Genomic DNA, 9,864 nt, shown 5'->3' with positions numbered 1-9,864 from the left:
TCTACAACTTTCATGAAGAAACCTAACCCAAATTATTACCAGAACATATTCAAAAAGTGAGTTGAAATCACTGTTCCAAGTACTATAGACTTGGTCAGTCCAGACATTCTGGAAAAATTTCAATCCTGCCAGTTGTGGTTTTTGGGCCATAACTTGAGCTACCAAACTCCAAATGGAGTGATTCAAAAAAGGAAATATAACTAGACAAAATAAGAAACAACTTTCATGTTGATCATTTTGCCAAATTCCCACTGCTAAAATGACTAATAGAACAGTAAACACAAAGCTTGAAATCTGAAAATTTTGAACAATTAACATTAAGCTTAGAAATGGTATTGGCAACCAATACCAACAATTTTAGAATGCAAAATGTGGTATGTTTGGAGTATTAGAACCAATGTACCTATTGTCTATGCAAATGTCAATATTTTAGTTGACTAATGAAATGAATAGTAACACCTAAACTTAAATTTCAAGAATTATAAAGTTTAAAAGTGTAACATGCCCTAGTACACCTAGTAAGAATGGTTTAGATAGGTTGGCATGCCAATAGGGTTCAATTAGTAGTACTGCACATGGCATTTTGCCATTATGTGATTTTATTGCTTTTAGCCATTCTGACATTGTGTTGATACTTGGCCTTGTGCCTAATATTTATTACAGCTTATTAGCTGTTCTGTTGCACACCGGGAGATACATATGTGACCGATGGTGTGACGGCACGAGGTACTTGATATCCAGTGCCAGTTTACCCATTTATCCAGTCCAGTCATCTAGTATAGGTTACTTAGGCAATTAAAAAAATGGAAGTGGATAATTTTAATAAAATTATGAATATAACAAATACAAAATAAATAAGATTACCAGTAATGATCAAAAAATTGTTTGCATAAGACATCAGAACATGCACTACATATTTATTTTCTATTATTTCTTTTTATTTTATTATTGGTGTGACACCCCTTACCCGTCTACAGTATATCCGAGTAAGTTATGTCACACGGTGTACCGGAACACTTTATTTTATCTTAATTAATTTTCATCATAATTTTGAATATATCTTGTGAAATATAATCTATTTAAGTCATTTGTTGAAATTTTAATTTATTTGAGGTTCCGAAAATTTTATAGAAAATCCGGCAGAGTACCGGCTAAAAATGGAGAAAACAGTTCTTCGGAACCTGTGAAAAACACTTCCTATAATCATATTCAATCATCACAAACTTCAACATCAAAATCTCAACATTTTTCAATTTCATTTCTCAATCATTCATCTCATGTGATAATCATGTATAATCACAGATAAAAATTCACTTTTCCATTCACAAACACAATTCTCATTATTTACATGAATGTCAAAATACATTTCATAAGTTCAGTTACATATGAGAAAATAAAAATTAGTTACAAAATATCAAAATGAAACCTAGTGTCCTACCAATGCACAGAAGATGGTGAGGTGACACAGACACTATGCACAGCTGCAGGATGGTCTCACCCAGTCTGCGGTCTACTAGGATCTCGATCAATATCTCCAGAACCTACGCGTGGCAAAAGCAACACGCTAAGCAATAATGCTTAGTGGTGCAATAATAAAATAAAAGGAAATAATAGAAAATAAATATGTATTGAATGTATCGATGTTTTACTGGTTTTATACTTGTTATAATCATTTATTTCGTTAACTTTATCCACTTTCATTCTTTTGGTTGCCCAAGTAACCTGTACTGGACGACTGGACTGGATAAACGGGTATACTGGCCCTGGGTATCTAGTACCTCGGGCCGTCACACCATCGGTCACGTATGCATCTCCTAGTGTGCAACAGAATAGCTAATAAGCTGTAATAACAATAGGCACAAGGCTAAATATCAACACAAGGTCAGAATGGCTAAAAGCCATGAAATCACAGAATGGCATAATGCCATGTGCAGTACTGCTAACTGAACCCTATTGGCATGCCAAACTATCCAAACCAATCTTGTTAGGTATATTAGGGAATTTGATACTTTTGAATTATTCAATTTTTGAATTTCAAGTTTTGGTGTCACTATTCACCTCATTGGTCAACAAAAATGTTCACTTTTGGATAGAAAATAGGTACATTGGTTTTAACACCCCCAATGTACCACATTTTGCATTCAAAACTCGTTGGAATTAATCACCAATACCATTTTTAAGCTTAGAACTAAGGGAGCAGAATTTTCAGTTTTTGTACCCCAACTTTACTGTTCCATTTGTGACTGTTATAGTGGCAATTTGAGGAAATGGTAAACATGAAAGTTGTTCCTTATTTTGTCTAGTTGAATTTACTTTTTTGAATCACTCCATTTGGAGTTTTGTAGCTCCAGATATGGTCCAAAAACCACAGCTGGCCGGATTGCAAAACTGCAGAATTGACCATATCTACAGTGCAGTGAACAGTGACTGCAACTGCCTTATTGGATATGTTCTGGCCATAATTTGGGGTAGTTTTCTTCATGAAAGTTGTTTGTCTATATCGTAACTTGTTTCTGTAAAAATTTCAGGTCAATTGGCCCATTCTACAATGAGTTATGGCCAAATGAACAATTACTGTTCATTTGGTCATTCTGCAGATTCTGGTTGCAGGAGATCCGGGTTGGGGCCAGTTTTTGGTCCACTTGCTTTGGTCTTTTGGGCATGCTTTCTTCACCAAAATTGTGCCATTATGTGTCTAGTTTCATTTCCAATTGGCCAAACACCAATTGAACCTACACAGCCAGAGTTATGGCAGTCCAAACAGGCTGGACTCACTGCCTCCCCTGCTGCCCTCACTAGGTAGCATACCATTTCAGTTTGTAATACTCTAATTCACTTCAAATTATGGTCAACTTATCTCAAATGGTCACTAATTGACCATTAGAATGTTCACTCATCATTTCATAAGCTAAGTCCAAATTTCACTCCCAAAACCCTAGCTCAAATTCAAGGTTCACACAAGTTACCTTAGTTAAACTAACTAATTCATTATCCTTATATATATATACTTTAAACATGATCTCTAGTTCACTACAAGTCCATCAAAAACAGTCAATCTTATTCCTTCCTTAGGGCTGCCGAAATCCATGGTGGACATACACATAAATTTTATTCATTTAATTTACAAATTCTTACTTATTTCAAGTCTCTAACATGGAATAAAAGAGGTATGTGTATAAATATGCACTAACCTCTTGTAGGGCAGAATTTTCCCAAGCTTGACTTCACTTCCTTTCTTTTTCTTGGCTGCCAAACACTCTAGCAAGGTTGGGTGACTAATTTTAGTGAAGGGACCTAAGGTTTTTGGGTTAAAGTTAGAGAGATTTTTTAAGCTTGAATGAAGAAGAAGATGAAGACTTCCATGGCCATGGTGGTGCGGCTGAAATGAGGGAGAAGATGGCTGATAGGTTTTTGATTTTCTTTAGTCTCAATTGTCTCTTTTATTAGTTACTTAAATGGTTGTTTAAATGTAATTGGTGGGAACTTTTTAATTGACATCATAATGATGTCATAATTTGCATTATATTGATTTTTCTTTTCTTTTCTTTTCTACTAGCTTTAAATTAATTTTTCATCAACCTTAATTCATATTTTATGTTATAATAATTATTTAATTAATTGGACAAGTCGGCCAAAAATCACCTCTGAGGGCGAAATGACCAAAATGCCCTCCGTTTGGATTAACGGGTCAAAATTGTCTGTACTGATTGAAAAATTTTTCTAAATATTTTCTTGGCATTCTAATACCATAGGAACCTCAATGACCCTTCTCTGGAGTCCCAAAAATTATTTTATGAATTTTTCCCCGGGTCTAGGGCACCTAGTTGCGAGAATCGCAACTTCCCTCTGAGTTACCCATTGCTTGGGCACCGGCTCATTTGACTTAGTTGTATTTTATTTCTAAAATTTTTACTAAATTTTTCTTATTAATATTTGAGTTAATTATGGTTCCTCACTTTAGTAAAAAGATTTTTCCGAATGTTCTAACTGTCCGGACCGACACCGGTCACCGGAACAGTAGAATGTACAGAGTTGCTACTGGGAGGGTGTTACAATTGGCACTACTAAGCATTATTGCTTAGCACGTTGCTTTTTGCCATGCGTAGGTTCTGGAGAGACCGACCGAGAGCCCAGTAGACCACAGACTGGGTGAGACCATCTGCAGCTCTGCACAGTGTCCGTGTCACCTCACCGTCATTAGTGCATTGGTAGGACACTAGATTTTATTTTGGTATTTTGTAATTAACTTTTATTTTCTCATGTATAATTAAGACTTATGCAATGTATTTTGATATTAATGTAAATAGTGGAAATTGTGTTTATGAATGGAACATTGAGTATTTATTTATGACTTGTATATGAATATTATGTGAAATGAATGAATGAGAAACGGAAATATTGTTGAAAAATATTGAGACATTGTTGATGAAATGAAGTTTGGGAATGATAGAAAATTTTGGAAGTGCTTCTCACAGGTTCCGAAGAACTGTTTTATCCATTTTTAGCCGGCACTCTACCGGATTTTCTATAAAATTTTCGGAACCTCAAATAAATTATAATTTCAATAAATGACTTAAATGAATTATATTTCATAAATTGTACTTCATAACTATGAAAAAAATAAATTAGGAAGAATAAAAAAAATGATTGAATTAAAATAGGGTGTTCCGGTACACTGCATGGCATATCTTACTCGGCTACATTGTAGACAGGTAAGGGGTGTCACAGTATTGGGTGGACAAGGTTCGCCCAACTCCAGTTCCCAGCATACAAGGACACCACGTTAGAATTTTTGGGTAGCTTCAAGGCCAACTTATGGCCGACCGATAGGGAAGACAGGGGCGGGATTGAATTTCACCTCCTTAGTGTCGACCAAGTAATGAACATGGATGAGTTCAATGCCATCTTTGGTTTTGACAACGTCGGTCACCAAGAGATTCTAAGGAACTGCATGCTGTACAATAGCACCAACTTCTAGAGTTCTATTGCCTCGAACTTAGAGCCTTATAACTCTAACAAATACAAATCAACGGGCATCACTAGTCCAGCACTACGTTACATGCATCGGTTCGCCGCCCACACCATAATGGGTTGTAGCGATAGCCTTGGCATTGTCAATGGCAATGAGCTCTTCTTTTTGTGGTGTATGGTCATCGGACAGCGGTGCAGCACCGGCTTCTTCTTGTGCAACCATCTCTGATGCCTTTGCCATCAATCTATTGGCCACATTGTACTTGTTGGCCTTGTCACCACCATTGCCCTAAACTTTGGCTTCATTCCAGGACATAACAGACTACCTTTTGTCACTGGAACGTCGCAAATTGATCAAACTATTTGCATATCCATGGGGATATGTAAGAAAGTGGGAAACACATGCTACTTGGTGGATGCCAAAGGAAACACCATTCCTCAGAGAGACGAAGGAAGAGAAGGACTCGGCGAAACTTTGTAACCTTAAGAAGAAAGGCAAGAGCGAATGTTCGAAGAGTCCCCTGTCCGAGTGCCTCCATACACACCACCACCGTCAAACTCTGTCCTTGCATACCTGTAGTGCATGAAGACCACAATATACGGCAGGATGCGAGCTATCGAGGACAACCTCCAGGAAGCACACAACAAGCTGGACATGCTAATGGACAAACTAAGTGAGGACGATGAGGAGGAAGAGGAGCCAGGATCACCAGCATCACCATCATCATCATCAGAGGCCTAGGATATGATCTTTATTGTAATTTATTACATGCCCTAGTCCTAACTTGCAACCATAGGTTTCTTTTATTTGCTTTATGTTCAAAAATTTTCCATGCTTAATAAAAAATCTGATTCCTTAAATTTTTGTACGATTGCTCTAATTTTGCACATTATGCTAACATTGAGGACAATGTCTGGTTTGAGTTTGGGGGTGATACAATTGCATTGGCATATCATTACATGAACATCATTGCATTGTTTAAATTCAGCTACATTATTCTTGTGTATTAAAAATTTTTTGAGAATTTTTGAAAAATTTTGGATTTGAAATTATGAAACTTAGCACTATAACTAAATTTTAGTAAGTTAATAATTGGACTCCACGGGATAGAGGAATGAACATATCTAGATAGGCAAAAAGGGATTCTAACATGTTGTTTGTAAAGAAACTAATATCTTTAGTGGAACTAGACTAGTTAAACCTCTTCATAACTATTAATTTATCACATTGAACTTGTAAAATTAGGAGAACAATTTTTGAAATACAAGTAAACCTAAAAACTGCCTCACTAGCTCTAGAACATATCTCTTGGACCTATCAAGGCAAAATCCTAACATATGCTTGATGAAGAAATGATTAAGGCATTATTTGATATAGCCTCACTAAGCCTTAGCCATCCCTAATTAAAATGTATATCCCTTGTAGCTAACTTGAAGCCAATGTTTATCCCTTAGAATTTATTAATTACCCATGTCATTTACCTAGCCCCTAGCCTAAACACCTACCACACCCTTTTGAGGAAGCAATATGCATAAGGAAAATGAAGAGAGGATGCAGTACTCAAGAAAGAGTGCAAGTGTGCAATTGAAATCAAAGAAAAACTTACCTTTCCAAACTAGCAAAAGTAATAAGTTTGGGGGAGAGGACGAAAGGAAAATAAAAAGAAAGGAAAAGAGAAAAGAAAAAAAGGCCCAAGATAAGTATCATGGAAGCATGCTTAGCACTGTAAAAAGCCAAAAGCCCTTCCTCTCCATACAAAGTTAGTATTTTATGCATACACACTATCCTCACATTTGCATTCCCTAAAGACCTTTCATTGGCAACCAAGTCATGATCCCTTAGCCCCATTACAACCCTTTTGAAGACCTTTTGATCTTTTGAAAGTACATGCTATATTAGTGGAGATAGAGAATTGAGATATGCCTATGGAGTTGGAATTGAAATACTTCATCTCAATTACTCATGAAAGAGGGAGATTTAGGGGAGTTAGTGTTTCTTAATTCTATCCCAATAAAACAGGTTGTTTTTGGCTTATTAATGGTCTTGTATAGAGGAATAATTAGTCGAAACACCATGAAATGAGGTGAAGTTCCAAACATGCAGCTATTAGAACCCTTATGCCTTGAAAGAGGAAAGTTGGTATGAAGGTTAGAGGAGTTTGATTCTACGCTTATTAAATTGATCATTGTATTCCTAAGTATCCCCTAAAATGTGCTTTAAAATAGAGTTTTATTTTGCTTGAGGACAAGCAAATTGAGTTTGGGGGTATTTGATACACTTGAATTGAATAGATGTTTTTAAGCACATTTACATTATATTTCATAGCATTTAGGCAAGTATTTTCATTCATGATAGTTAATTTCATTAGTTTTCGTAATTTCTATTGTAAAGCCCTTAATTCCATGTTTTTTGCATTATTTCAGGTGTTTGGGTGAAGCACCAAAGAATAGGAGTGCAAAGGAAAGCTTAGATAGGTAAAAAGACAAAGAATTACTGCTGATACAAAGTACACGGGTCGTGTAAACCAAGCCCCAGACCCGTGTAACTGTTGCCTCATCGTCTCTTCACTTTCCCAAGTTGCCTCATCGGTGTTGTGGTGCCTCCAAAGCACTTTCACCAGTGGAATCTGCTTATTTCTCAACTCTTTTACTTCCCGAGCCAGGATTTGTAGAGGTTCTTCTTCATATGTTAAATCCGGTTGTATTTCAATTTCTTCTCTGGAGATGACATGCAAAGGATCTGAGCGGTATCTTCTGAGCATGGACACGTGGAACACATTGTGGATCTTGTCCAGCTCTGGTGGTAAAGCTAGCCTATAGGCCACTGGACCCACACGTTCAATGACTTCATATGGGCCAATGAACCTAGGGCTTAACTTACCTTTTCTTCCAAACCTCAGCACTTTCTTCCACGGTGACACCTTGAGGAACACTTTGTGGCCAACCACATATTCTATTTCTTTTCTCTTCAGGTCGGCATAAGATTTCTGTCTGTCCAAGGTAACCTTCAAGTTGGCTTTGATTAGTTTCACTTTCTCCTCAGTCTGTTTCACCAGGTCTGGCCCTACCAGTTTGTCTTCGCCCAATTCAGTCCAGCACACAGGAGTTCTACATTTTCTCCCATACAGTGCTTCATATGGGACCATTTGGATGCTAGCTTGGTAGCTATTGTTGTATGCAAATTCTGCCAATGGGAGGTATCTATCCCAACTTCCCTCAAATTCAATGACACAACTCCTCAGCATATCCTCAAGGACCTGACATATATTTCATGATATTATTATCATTTTAATTCAATATTTGTATCAATTTCATTGGTTTCAATTGTTTACCTGGATTACTCTTTCTGATTGCCCATCCATCTGAGGATGGAAAGCTGTGCTGAAATGGAGTTGTGTACCCAAGGATTCATGCAACTTTTTCCAAAATCTCGATGTAAACCTTGGATCTCGATTAGATATGATGGAAAGTGGAATTCCATGCAATCTAACTATCTCACTGATATACAATTCTGCTAACTTCTCCAGTGAGTAGTCAGTCCTAACTGGCAGAAAGTGTGCTGACTTTGTCAATCTATCCACTATTACCCATGCTGCATCATGTTTCTTCTGGGTGAGAGGTAGACCACTAACAAAATCCATGGTGACCCGATCCCATTTCCATTCAGGTATGCGTATAGGCTGTAGCAAACCTGATGGAACTTGATGTTCTGCCTTAACTTGCTGAAATGTCAAGCATTTAGTCACATAGTCACCTATATCCCTCTTCATACCAGGCCACCAATACTGGAGTTTCAGATCATGATACATCTTTGTACTTCCTGGGTGCATAGCATATACACTGGTGTGTGCCTCTATCAGAATATTGGCCTTCAATTCCCCATCATCTGGTACACACAGCCTTCCTTTGTAATACAAACACCCATCTGCTTTCACCTCATAGTCAGTTGCTTTTCCCTCTGAGAGTTTGCTCATAATAGCCATTAACTTTTCATCTGCCTTTTGCCCATCTAAAATCTCATTGAGTTTGGCCTCACTTGCAACTCAGCCAAAATATCTCCATCTCGAACCAAAGATAGACGGGCATTCAATGATCTCAAAGCTGTGATGGATTTTCTGCTCAAAGCATCAGCAACTACATTTGCCTTCCCAGGTTGGTAGTCAATTACACAGTCATAATTCTTCAGGAACTCAATCCATCGCCTCTGTCTAAGGTTGAGCTCTTTCTGGGTTGGCAAGTATTTCAGGCTTTTGTGGTCCGTGTAAATGTAGCACTTTTCACCATACAAGTAATGCCTCCATATCTTCAATGCGAAAATAATTGCTGCAAGCTCTAGATCATGGGTAGGGTAATTCTGTTCATGTGGCCTTAGCTGCCTGGAAGCATAAGTGACCACCTTCCCCTCTTGCATCAATACACACCCTAACCCATTATGAGAGGCATCACTGTAGACCACAAAGTCCTTTCCTGACACTGGCTGTGTTAACACTGGTGCCTCTGTTAACATAGCCTTCAGCTTCTCAAAACTGGTCTGACACTTGTCATTCCAGTCAAATCTGACATTCTTGTGTAACAACTTGGTCATTGGAGCAGATATTAAGGAAAATCCCTTCACAAATCTTCTGTAATACCCCGCTAGCCCCAAGAAGCTTCTGACCTCAGTTGTATTTCTGGGAGGCTTCCATTCCATCACTGCTTCTATTTTCTTGGGATCCACCCTAATCCCATCAGCTGACACTATGTGTCTAAGGAATGCAATCTCATTCAACCAAAAGTCACACTTGGACAATTTAGCATACAGCTTCTTCTCTCTCAGGGTTTGTAGAACAATCCTCAAATGCTCATCATGTTCTTCCCTAGTCTTGGAATACACCAAAATATCATCAATAAAGA

The sequence above is a fragment of the Hevea brasiliensis genome, chromosome 5 (assembly GCF_030052815.1).
Source record: "Hevea brasiliensis isolate MT/VB/25A 57/8 chromosome 5, ASM3005281v1, whole genome shotgun sequence".
Classification (NCBI taxonomy): Eukaryota; Viridiplantae; Streptophyta; class Magnoliopsida; order Malpighiales; family Euphorbiaceae; genus Hevea; species Hevea brasiliensis.
Note: the sequence above shows the minus strand (reverse complement) of the source record.